The 12664-nt window shown below is 48.1% G+C and overlaps 1 protein-coding gene across 8 annotated transcripts in view; it reads left to right on the forward strand.

Annotated features, from left to right (window-relative positions):
* Nucleotides 1–10560, forward strand: part of tmem81 (transmembrane protein 81) — a 55194-nt gene extending 44634 nt beyond the window's left edge. For 3 of the 8 annotated variants that reach the window (XM_053848265.1, XM_053848264.1, XM_053848268.1), the window contains 3 exons: nucleotides 2065–2165; nucleotides 3182–3640; nucleotides 4140–10560. The gene's annotated coding sequence lies outside the window, so the exon portion shown is untranslated. Of the gene's footprint in view, nucleotides 311–2064; nucleotides 2166–3181; nucleotides 3641–4139 lie in introns of those variants that run through there. The other 5 variants (XM_053848272.1, XM_053848274.1, XM_053848266.1 and 2 more) reach the window with 4 other exon arrangements.
* The last annotated feature ends 2104 nt before the right edge of the window (nucleotides 10561–12664 follow it).

Raw genomic sequence — 12664 nt, forward strand, 5'->3', positions numbered from 1 at the left:
TGCAAGAAACCGCTGGGTTTGTTTTTACACAGGTGCATTAAGCCGTCAAGCTCTTGACCTGGCCGTCACTTCAATGTGGGCATTACAGGAGGCGGACTTTGTGTGGAAGAGAAAGGAGAGCAAAGGAGGCATCATGCCGACACTGTCTCCTCGTAGGCAAGTGCCTGCAAAACCAGCTCTTGCATCCTGAGGACAAAATGTCTTCATAAAAGCAAGCAATAGCAGCGAGGCCTGCACGTTATTTCAACTTTCCATAGCCATGGTTCACCATCCATTTTCAATATAGAACATATAGAACAAGCAGAGTCACAGACAGAAGGAATGTTTATTTCAATCTCCTCTAATACATTGTAATTACACTTGATATTTGGACCACTTCCCTACACTGCATAGCGCACTATGGCCTCATTATATATGTATTTTATTGAGAGATCACTATAGATATTATAATGCCTTTCCTTCTTCTGCCACTTATCCGGAGTCAGATCGCAGAGGCAGCATTCGGAGCAAGGAAGCCCAAACTTCCCAGTCCGCACAAACCTCCTCCAGCTCTTCCCGGGGGATCCCGAGGCGTTCCCAGGCCAGACCGGAGACATCATCTCTCCAGCGAGTCCTGGGTCTTCCCCGGGGTCTCCTCCCGGTAGGACATGCCCGGAACACCTCCCCAGGGAGGCGTCCAGGGGGCATCCGGATCAGATGCCCGAGCCACCTCAGCTGGTTCCTCTGGATGTGGAGGAGCAGCGGCTCCACCCCGAGCTCCTCCCGGATGACCGAACTCCTCACCCTATCTCTAAGGGTGCGCCCACCGTGAGACACCTGTCCCCAACTCGCGACCCTCTTGTTCACCAGGGTAAACCCCAACACGAAGCTGCAGCGCTGCGGGGCTATGAGCAAGCCCACGCCAGCCCGCCGCCTCTCCCCACGGACAACTCCAGAAAAGTAGAGGGTCCAGCCTCTCTCAAGGAGTTGGGTTCCAGATCCCAGGCTGCGCATGTAGGAGAGCCCGACTATATCTAGCCGGTACCTCTCAACCTCCCGCAGTGAAGTGACATTCCATGTTCTGAAAGCCAGAGAGTGTTCACACGAACCAGGTCGTCGGTCCTCTTTGCACCTGACCCCATGACTCCCTCTGCGGGTGGTGGGTCCGCAGGAGGGACGGCCCATGTCGTCTTTTCGGGCAAGGCCCGGCCGGGCCCCATGGGCAGAGGCCCGACCACCAGGCGCTCGCATTTGAGCCCCAACCCCAGAATTATTATCATGAAAAACATATGTTCAATATGACGCCGCTCATGTCTATCACAACGCTTTGAGGATACGCAATGCGAGAATAAATTTAGAAACCAGAGGAAGAAAAAAATGAAAATATTTCCAGTGAAATGTATTTCTATTTCCACAATTATTTCTGCATAAAGTATTTTTTAAATCATCTCACTTTCCATAATTTAAAGAGTAAGAGAAGGTAAGAAACACGATATAGTTCCATCGAATCTTCATCCAAAAACCCAAGAATTAGCTTCAGAATCCTGTTTTTTCCTTCGACTCAACTTGAATCCAGCGAATAGTGATCGATCACAAAGTAAAACCCTGCACTCTTTCTCCCCACTGGGAGAAGCTTTCCCTCTATTTTGTCCAGAAACTTTGCCAACTTTTACGCAGTTTGTTGAAATATGAGCAGTTGAGCAGGGATGACCTGTCAGGTCTCGCACTGTGCTGAATGATGAGAACCGTGACAATGTTAACGTTCAGCACAAAATGTTTTCTACGGTTCAATGTCATGAAATGTTCAAATGTGTCCACCAAACCAGACGAACATTATGGTCAGGTCTTTAGTTTAGCCAGGAGGCCAAAGTCTGTCCCCGTCACCAAGGGACCCCCACAGGCAACACAACAGCAGCGACCCCAACACAAAGCTCTGACAACACCACAATGTTTTATCAATGAGAAGACAAGAAAAGAATCATACGAGAGGCAACATGGTGACATAAACATGGTGCGGCTTTGAACTTCTGTGCACCAACAGCAGCGTGTGACAGGATGGTAAAGCAACTTTTCTTTTTTTATCAGATTAAACTGATGCCGACATGAAAATAGACCTTCAGAGAGTCACGGCTTCAAAAGAGCCAGATGGGTGACGCAACATGCAGAAGGAGAAATAAATCATGAAGGTAAGAAGCCTAGCCTTCTTGAACATCGATTCCCTCGTGCACCGTGTTCAAACGTCGTCATCTCCTCCGAGACCTTCGTGATCGGCCCAGGTACTGGGGTGTGGTTTATTTATGGCCTCTTCAGTCTCGGGTTTTACTCTTATGGTCATTAACCGCATGTTACCCTTCCTGAAGCAGCTCATCTTTTTATGCTCTTTTGTCATGAACCTGAGCAGCTTGGTTCATTTGCAGAGGAACATGAGAAGATTGGAGCCTGGGACAAAAAAGGATCTCAGAATTTTGACTTTAATCTTCTCACAATAATCACTGAATATTTGAATTCTCACGTGAAAATGTCCCACTGTTGAGTCCGACTTCAACCTCAGGATTATCAATCGCATTTTAATCGCAGCATTGTGAATGGAATGTAACATTCAAACTTCAAAGTCAGAATTTAATCTGTATTTAAATGATCAAGATTTCTCATTTTTATTTTTGGGAAAAAGCCATCAGTGATGATCATAACTTAAATTGACTTAGAAATTGTTATTTTCAATGGTGATGTCATCTAAACCTAAGAAGAAGACTGGTAAATTCATGTGAAGATCAAAGGTATCAGCGCTGAATATGCCAGATTTTTGTGTGGTCACCTGTGTTGTGTCTGAGGACAGAAGTTCTGTCTGGACATTTGGCCACTCACTGTCAAGTGGGTTTCATCCGTCAGTGTGAGTCTTTGCACATAAAAACGTACAACGTACTCCACCGTTTCCAAAATGTACGCGCAACCATTCGCACATCCTCACTCTTTACAAACTCCAAATTCAGTTTCACATCATGATTCAAGTCAGTACATGACATTTCTTGTAAAGAACTGGAGGCACGGTGATCTCGCAACCAGACCTTCATGACCGTCTGTAAATGCAGCGAGCGGACAACTGCAAGTGCGAGTCTGTTGATAAAGTGTGTCACGCTCTCTGTGCTTGGCACAATAGCGTCTCCTGCCCCTCTCACAGCTCTTTTGGGACTCATCCTTGCAGCTTGTTAGTCTCACCCTCCTGAAATGGACTCGCAACGCTCTGCTGACGCATCAGACTGGGGCAGAACAGGCACTTCCTGATCCAACGATGAGCGCCATGGAGGCTTGTTTTGACTTCAGTCCCCGTCACCAGGTGGCAGCGAGGCGTTTGGGAAGTTCTCCGGTTGAGCCTGAGCCGACTCTACAGGAGCAGCGTGCGGTAAAGGTCAGACACGATGTTGGTGGGCAAGCTCAAACAGAGAATCTGCTTTAAACTGTCAGTCAGTGTGTAGCACAGTGCGAGGCTTCAGCAGGTTCCGTTGATCAATCCAGCGCCCGATTCACCACAGCCAGCAGGACACGGCAGAGACGCCATGGAAAAAGAGGGCTTTCTGCTCTGCCTCACGACGAGCTCCAGAGGAGATAGACGGCAGCTGTGGTGCCTGTAAACTAGCCTTTCAAAGGAATGTTTTTGAATGAGGTTTGTTTGTGAAAAGCCTCATGAATGTGTCCTTTCACCCCTGAGAGTTTGCTTTCAGCATCATCTTAATAATCTCCCTGAGCATCACTGACGCCACTCTGCTCTTCTCCACTCACTGCCTTTGGACTGAGAAGCTCCTACGAAAAAAAAAGAAATGGCCAATTGACCCGATCAGGTCGAAGGCGCTTTTCTCATGAAAGACAAGAGTGAATTGCACCTCTGAAAGAATTGAATTCCTTGTTGACGCAAGTCAAAGACTTGCTCTTCCCCTCACATCAGGTGGATCGCTCTCTGTTACCTGGGTATTTTCTGACAGAGCGAATCCACCAGTGAAGACGCAAACCTTTAAATCCAATTTCTGACATCGTCTTAATTCCATTTCTCTTCCTTTCCTTTGGAAGACAGACTTCTTAATAGATGGCAATCACATCCTCCATAACCACATCTGACAATCTCGCTGAAGCCCCAGGGATTTGACGGGATTTCACACAATCCACAGATGCAGCGCTCCAAGAGGCAGGCGTCCCCTCCGATATCCAGCCAGTTGGGACTCATTTTCAACGCAGCTGGAGGTCGGAACAAATCGCTGCCATGAACGTTGGAAAACTTAAAGCAAGTCCCGAGTCGTCTGGCTGTAATGAGTCATGAGTCGGTCGCTGATGTCATTTGATGCGGAAGGTCACGAGGTCAGTGAGTGTCGGTGGAACCTTAACAATGTTGGGACCTCGGAGGACGGACACAAAGCAACGTCTCGAGTCCTGTTTGAATGGGAAGCACCGTGACAACCAAATTTGTTTGGGCAAACTTGAGTACGCCTCTTGCTGAGTACCCACCACTGCGAGGGTAAGCAGACAGGAAGGACGGGACTACAGCGCCTCCTGTGGCAGCCATTCAAGAAGGTGAGAAACTCAACACAACACGGACAGCAGTGCGTTGAATGGTAACGCACATCATCGCAGCCAACTATACGACATTTGTGATGCTCCCACTCAATGTTATAGCTGGGTTTATTCCATCGCTAAAATTTCACACCTTTTTGAAATGTGATTATTGCAGTCAGCTCAATTGGACAGCAGGTGGCAGTAGCCTCCAAGAACTTCCTGGCAGAACACACACAAGACCCAGTCGGAGGAGAAGAGATGGCAGCGACCAAAACAGACTTCACTTCTGGGAGACAATGTTCGTCTCATGCAAGTCGCCAGTGGTTGAATCGCTGCGGAGCCACACACAATTCACCCCAGAGAAACAACAACAACAACACCAACGTAGCTTGGCGCCAGCTCCCCAGAAACAAATGCTGCATCCAGTGTGACTCAGTCACAGTCAGAGCCGAGGTGGAGGTTTGAAGGAAAGAACCATTAAACAGCTCCATTCGATCACTCAGCGGTGAGCAGGCCATTACGTTTCTCTGCTGATGGTGAATCAATATTAGCTCCAGTTTCCCTCACAAAACTGAATCAAGCCAGGGGGCTCATTACAGCCTTATATTATGCAGGTGCTGCGGCCATTTACAGTTTCCATCCTCAGTTGCATGGAAAAAGCCCTGACATGGCTGTGGTTTTTCTGACCGGAGACATGCGCTGGACATGTCAATTTCTCTGTGGTCTCCAACCTTTGGGGACTTTTGACTCCATTTTTGGGCGCCCTTCCACACCATAGATCTATAGTGTAATGACCAGAAGAAGTGCTGAAAATAGCCCCGACGGTCACCACAAGACTGGACCAGCCCCTCACTGCTCGGACAGAAGAGCCCCAACTGTGAGGATCATGACTTCTTCAGTGCTGCCAAGTATCTTTGAGGGAGGATCAAACGCTTGGATGAAAGTCTGACAAACACAGACATGCTTGTTGACTCCGATCAGGTCTGTGTCCAGCGGTTCCCCAGCATCATGCCTGAGGGGGGGCTTTGCATGCTGATCCCTGCTGCGCCCACCTGGCTCCTCACCAAGGATGCTCACGCTCGTGCTGCTCTAATAGCTCCGACGCCGAGGTTTCTCTCTCAGCCAGTCACCTTCTGGAACTTAGGTTGAGGGGAATATGTGAGCGTCTTCAGCGTTTATACAACATTGATCAAGGTGCATTCCCGATATTGTTCTTCGTCTCTGCCATTTTTTTTTTCTTCCGCCGCGCTGCTCCTCCCAGAGACGCTGCCGGTTGCTATTACTTTTCTCAGACCCAGGTGCCAGCATTCCCACATTATTCTAGTGGGAAATTTCTCCCATTGAAAATGAATGGGAACAGGGCCGAAGCTGAAAAACAGGGCTAGAAAAAGCTCAAAACGCAGGCGCACGCGTCGTCGACGTGGAGCAGAGGAGAAAAAAAGGTTGTTTTTGCATTTCTAAATTGCGATTGTGGCTAAACGGTGGGGTGCAGCCACATGAAAAACACCAGCTTTATAGCCACGCTTGTCCTCTCTCGTAAAATGTGCTCAGAATTACTGTAGCATTTTTCAAATTTGCGTGAGCGTGTCAAGCGCAGATCTGCCCTCCATTGAAAGTGCATTGGTGAGGGGAGGCTGCTGCGCGAAAATAGAGACAAAGTTACTCGTCTTCAACTCGCCATCCTGGCCAACCGGTAAACTGTAGACACGTGAAATTCAGCTCACTTACAGGCGTCGGGATTCTCACGGTTTTTCAAAACGTTTGTTCAAAGCTTAAAACTCCGCTGCAGACCTCCACTCACATCACGTGCATGGTGGTGGCGCACGGTGCGTTCACAAGCTGTTTATTCATAAACAGCAGTGTCTACTTCATGAGGACATTTTCAAAGGTCAAGACGACAGATATCATCTCCTCCATTTCTCCAGCAACTGTGAGTCAACTCTCACGAAGAGCTGAGTCCAAGCTGGGGTGTTTTGCACCTCACAAACTCAGACCATCCAAGTGCTGCACGCCATGTCGCTCCCTTCATTGCAGAGCGAGTGTTGGCCTTTATCCCTGTCTGAAATATAGATGAGGAGGAGGACAGCTGTTTTGGCCTAAGGTGTGAAGCAATATTGCTCAGTCAGGGCAACAGGTTTATTGCACTCCTCCTGCAGTAAACTTGCTTTGATCATCTTGGCCAGGAAAACAGAAAACACATTTCAGAGCCACGGGTTTTCACCCAATTGACTGTGGAGGTCTGAGTTGGTTTTGACTTTATGGAGGGGGAACTCAGAAGATAAGTGCTAAGAGTGAGAGGTACACTTTCAATATTAGTGCGAGTTTTTGACACATTACTGGCAGCTTCAATGGCTGAAGAAGGCCGTCGCCTTCATTGAAGTCGGTATTTTTAACACATATGTGCATTGTCAGTTTAGCCGAAGACTCATCGGAGGCTCCTGCTTTCACCACAGCTCCTGACGGCGTGCATTTTGGTGCTCCATCAACTGTGTGTTTGGCATAATTTCAAGGCTCGGCGAGTTTCTCTCATTGACTTTATACGATTTAAATTCAGTAAACATTCTAAAGTCGGCGAAAAATGCTTCAGAGCAACAAGCGAAGCCACTTTTCTCCCTTCATTATGAATACATTAATCACGCGACAACTGTGAAAGCCGGACAGAGAAGCTTCCATTCCTTCCCCTTAAAGGTGTTTATCTTCAGCTCGCTCCGCTGGAGCCGCCTTCACTCATGTGCTGCTTTTCATTTTCCTGTGTGAGCCGCCACCTGCGACTAGCAAATAAACCATGAGAAACGGCGAGGCTTTGTGTATATTCACGAGCACAGCTCCTCTATTTATGGACGATACGATCGTAAACATTCACCTGAGGCAGAGTTCTCAAGGTCATGTGACGTGGGCGGGGCTTTGCAGAGATGCAGTGACTGGGAAAGTCCCACAGAAGGGTGAGCTCAGCCGTGTGTTCCCATGATCACAGGAGGTCACCGAGTCACATTCAGACACTGACTAATATGCCTGCAGTTAAATTGTCTTTTAATGCTGGGAAAGTCCACAGAACGACCATAAATGAATGTTACCAACCTGCAGGACTGAGAGCCCAACAGATAAGAAGCAGGAACCTCTTGAGCCGCCATAAATTTGGAGTCGTTTGCTCCCACTGGCCAACACCCGGTGTCACCAGCCTCACAGACACGTGTGGATTTTCTGGGGGTTCTTTTCTTGACCACACCTCAGTGAGTGAGGAGGGTGTCGCGATGGCAGCTCTGCAGGGGTGATTCTGCACGACAATGTCCAGGTTGTCTCTTCCCAGCCTGTTTGTAAGACAACAGAAGACAAGCTTTTGTCCCATGATCCACTAAGATAATGGTGTAACTGTGCATGGCACTTCCTCAGCAGGTCGTGGCACACGGCTGGAACCAGTCTACAGCCAACCACACGCCTGAACTAAAGACTCCTCACTGTTCTGCTGCTTTTCTACTCACTTATATCTTTACAAATAGCAAAGATGAACATGATCGGAAACATTGGAAAACGAGAATAAACGTCTGAACATTCTGGGGAAAAAAAGCTTATACACTTGAAGGAGGTGGATTTGTCTGCGCATCAATAAAAAGGACCAATGATCAATTTTTGCTTTGGAAACAGGTTATAATGCTACATGATGAATGGACTGGACACCACGTCACACATGGTCCCAAAAATGGGAGTCGTGTCAGAGGGGATGAAGAGTCAGACAGTCAGCTGGGTGTGTTTGTTTGGTGGCATCATCTCATGGCACAATCTCCTCTCAGTCATCGCCAAATAACGTAATAGAAACAGCCGCACTTTCACTGAAACGCTAAAACATTCCGATGGGATCCTGACTGAGCAATTCATGGAGCTTTAATACAGTTTTTTTCCACTTCGAAAAGCAAGTAGAACAACTGTCGGTGCATGAGCTTATGAATAGGGCCGTCGATAGGTTCAAAAAAATGAGTCGGCCATAGAAAACCCACGATTAATCTGTGATATGGGTTCCATTTCGTTGAGGCTAGAGGACCTGCAGCCGATTTCACCAGCTGTCAGCTTCAATGACATGTTTCAAGTGGGTGGAAAGGACGGCGCATGAAGAGCAGACGAGAGTGGAACGTTCATGCTGCACCTCACAATAGGCTTCAACATTAGCCCAATGAGTTTCCACAGACTGACCACTGCTGTGTGTTCACCTCTGGAGGAAGTCGTTTCTCCTCTGTGAGGACAAAGCACAACTACTGTCATGTACACAAAACTACTGTCGTGTTATATCTGTGTGTGCGCGTTATCCTATTTTGCTGTGGTGGGAAATATTTTCTGAGCGCTGCTCCGTCTGTTATTTGCTTGACTGTTTGGTCGGGTGTCACTGAGGCTGTCAGAAGCTCTCATCACCTGGGTGTTTGATGATCTCAGCGTGGAGCATTTGATGCGTCCCACTCCAGTCTTCCCGCTTCCGTCTTCGACACTCAGCCTGGATTGTAACTATGACGACGCCAGTCGTGCTACAAGACCTCTTCTGGTTTTGGTGAGCGAAGTCTAGTCAATCCACGTCAGGAGAAATGTCTCTGCAGACGTTTTAACTGTTGTCGTCGCCGTCATACGACAGGTTTGCCTCGGAAAACACGCGCGCTCCATGTGACCCTGACACCTCATGAAACTAGTCTGGGTTTTTCATTCACTGACTGCAACAGAAACAGAGGCAGACTTTGGTCCCCATTCTTTTTTTTTTTTACATTGTCAAATTCTAAGAGAAACCAGGCGACGATCCTTTGAGGGGATTGGCATTGAAGGCTGCTCTTCTTTTCAATTTCCATGAAGCCATTGAGCATGTCTGTCCCTGCTAAAGGCTCTGTACGATCGACTGCTCGCGGCACACAACAGACCAGCACAACCACTGTTCATGAGCCTCAACCAGACACCTGGACCCACATCTGAGCTTTTTATTCACCGACTCCACTGTTGCATGGCCAAGTGAAACGTAAACAGTGAAACATGGGTGATTGTCTGCGTCATTCTGCCGTCTATCTCATGCCGACATTTGAAGATATTCAGCGCAGGTCACACACGTTGACATTTATTGAATCACTTCAATGTGGCCAGTATTACTCTGTAAATAAAAGAGAAAGGGTTAATGCAGTTAATGTGGGAGAAACAGTGTGAGGAAGTGATGGCGTCCTGGAAAGTGTTGACATTTTCAGGGGCTCCAGCCTCAAAACAGGGCTCCCGTGGAGAAAATGTCACTGTCTCTCCATCATCGTAATGTTGAAATATTACAGTCCAACATATTCATATTTTTTCAATTTATCTCACGGCAGGAGGCTTTGTAATGTTCGCCCTCTTGCATTGTATAAAAGCTGCATATGGCTGCAACCCCCAAGTCTGGCAGATGGCCATGAAAGGAAGCCCGCGTCCGTTATTGACCCGCGGCGGGAGCACGACTCTTTCATGAAATGATGAAGCCCTCCCTGATGAAGAGGAGACTCGCGGCTGCCTTCAGAGTCAGGATCACGACCATCCACTTCTCCTGTCTCCTCTTTGATGTCTAACTCACTCTAACTGAACGTCACCAGGCAAACACACGCTGCTAAATAATCTGGCAAACAATATGGGGTCAGTCGAAATAGACCATATCCATCTGTTGCCTTCAACAAAGGCCCCCCACTCTCATGAGAGCGCCTCTTTCTTTGTGAGCAGGAGGAAATGTCATCTTCTCCCTGGACCTGATCATATCTTCCATTCAGCGCCGGGCCAGTAACACAGACGCCTGAAAGGTCTGGCCACTCCTGGCTCCTCTGACAGGTTTCTCTCTAGACTCTCAGTCATGACTCATGAGGCAGCAGTGTTGAGCCACCTGGTTCCTGCACCCACCAGTTCCTGAGCTCAGGGGACGCGTCTCCCTGGGGAGGAGGATTGGTCGCGGGATGCTATTAGCACGGCAACGCACTGATGACATTTTCACCGCAGGAGGTACGAAGCAACTTCCGGCCTCAACACGTCGAGTGTCGGCTCAAGTACCGACTCGCGCGTCTGACTGGGAAGGTGAGGCGGAGTTTGGTTTGCCACCAGTGAAACCACTTCATGACTTTGGAGTGTAGAAACGGAAGCCACTGAGGACAAATACTTGCAGCTCTTCAGCACCATTTTCTCGCTCGGTTTGTTCCATTTTGATCATTAAACCAACTTCAAATCACCGGAATCTTATCTTGTATTTATACATATGACCCAACGGATGGATATTCTGAATGCGAGGAGCCCAGAACTGTGCAAATGATCTGTTCTGATCACGACTATAAACTGTAACCTGAACTTCTGAATGGCCCAATTTAACTGACAACATCAAGCAAACCATCATGGGACGTTCTTCAGTGCTTCTCAGTTATTTTCTGTTGCGCCCCCCCCACAGACCAAACAGGAAGTAGCCAAATATGATCAGAACAGGAAGTCGTGGAATGTCGCCTGCGTTGGACGTTGCCAAAGTTTTTGCCGGAACAGGAAGTAGCCACAAGTTGTCCAGACAAGTCGAAGCTGAATGTGGCCAAACAGGAAGTAGTCAAGTGCACTTCAAGTGGGAGTGTTGCCTGTACAGGAAGTTGCCCAATTTTCGCCAGAGCAGGGAAGTAGCGGGAATGTTGGCTGAACAGGAAGCAGCCAAATATTGCCTAAATAGGAAGTAGGGAAATCTAGCCCAAGAAGGAAGTAGTTGAATGTGGCCCAAGCAGGAAGTGGCAGAATGTTGCCCGAACAGGAAGTAGCCCAATTTTTGTCCAAACACCAGAAGGACCCAGTCAAATGTTTCAGCTGTCCCATGACTCCTGAGTCAGTCAGGAGAAGAGTGTTTCTCCCATCCACCAGGGAGCCAACTACTGACCCGCACTTCAGCCACATCAGCATTAAAGCACTGTGGAGAATCCTCTCTCAGCTTCTCACAGCACACTCTGGATTTGAGCCCCATGAAACAGATGAAGATGAATTCCATCTGGTTGTTTCATCCCAGAGCAGGAACAACTTGATGATTCCTTGTCTTTTGTTCCCGAGGTCGTTTCGTCAGAAGTACGTCAGCTGCTGTCGGCGAGAAGAGACTTTCTTGTGCGGAGACAAGAGAGATGAGAGTGTGGTTACATGCTCTGCTGTGGGAGGAGACCAAAGACAGAGCGGCCTAATGAGCTCCATTCAACACTGCAGAGGGAAGGAGCTCCGCTGCGGTGCTGAAGTCGACTCCACTCGTCCTGGATGGACAAGTATACAGGGATGAGCATCCAAGGAAGAGCAGGCCGAGGGAGGGCTCAGCAGAAGGAAAGAATCGGAGAGAAAAATCAGCCAGAAAGCAGAGGAAATGCAGTGAATGGATCGAACAACAATTTGATGGGCGGCAAGAGGAACATAAACTAGATGAAACGGAGTGGAAGCGAATCGCCGCGTCAGGAAAAATGGCCCTTTATTTGTTAGCTGTGTGAGTGACTTCCCCGAGCAAGGACAAAAAGAGACAAAAGGAAGGCAACTCTGCCAAATATTCATCGATTTCCAGAAGAAAAGCAAGGGTTGGAGGGGTTGTAGAATATAAAAGATGATTGAAAACATTGATCTGGAGGCTGAGTGGTGAAACAGACTATACGCATGTGATCAAGATCAAATGAGTCAAATACAGTGGTGCCTCGGTTTTTGAACGTCTTGGAATTTGAACAAATCCGAGTTCAAACAAAAATTTAGATTTTTTTTTGCTTCAGATTTCGAACGAAAATCCAGAACTCGAACGTCCCCCGAAAAAAGCCGGAAAAAACATAACGTGCGCGGACCGATCATCTGACCCACGACGCGCTTTGTTGTTGTGTATAACGCAGCCTCTGTATGCAGACGTGTCCCGTTAGCTCCATTTACTGACTGTTTCTTCTTCATATTGAGGTGTCAAACCTTTCCTGTCTCCACACTGGAGCGTGGTAGAGTGTCACAGGGGAGGTGCTGGAGCGCTCACTCCAGGGTTTGATGTCCTGTTGTGGGCTGGAGCTGGGACAGGGATGAGGCCAGTCTGGGACAGAGCGTGACTTGGTTTATGACTTTGTCACAGCCAAACTGCACAGAAGCGCACATTCAGAGCTGGACACGCACCGGGCACCTCTTCCCTTCTGGAGAGACCTCA

The sequence above is a fragment of the Synchiropus splendidus genome, chromosome 18, assembly GCF_027744825.2.
Source record: "Synchiropus splendidus isolate RoL2022-P1 chromosome 18, RoL_Sspl_1.0, whole genome shotgun sequence".
Classification (NCBI taxonomy): Eukaryota; Metazoa; Chordata; class Actinopteri; order Syngnathiformes; family Callionymidae; genus Synchiropus; species Synchiropus splendidus.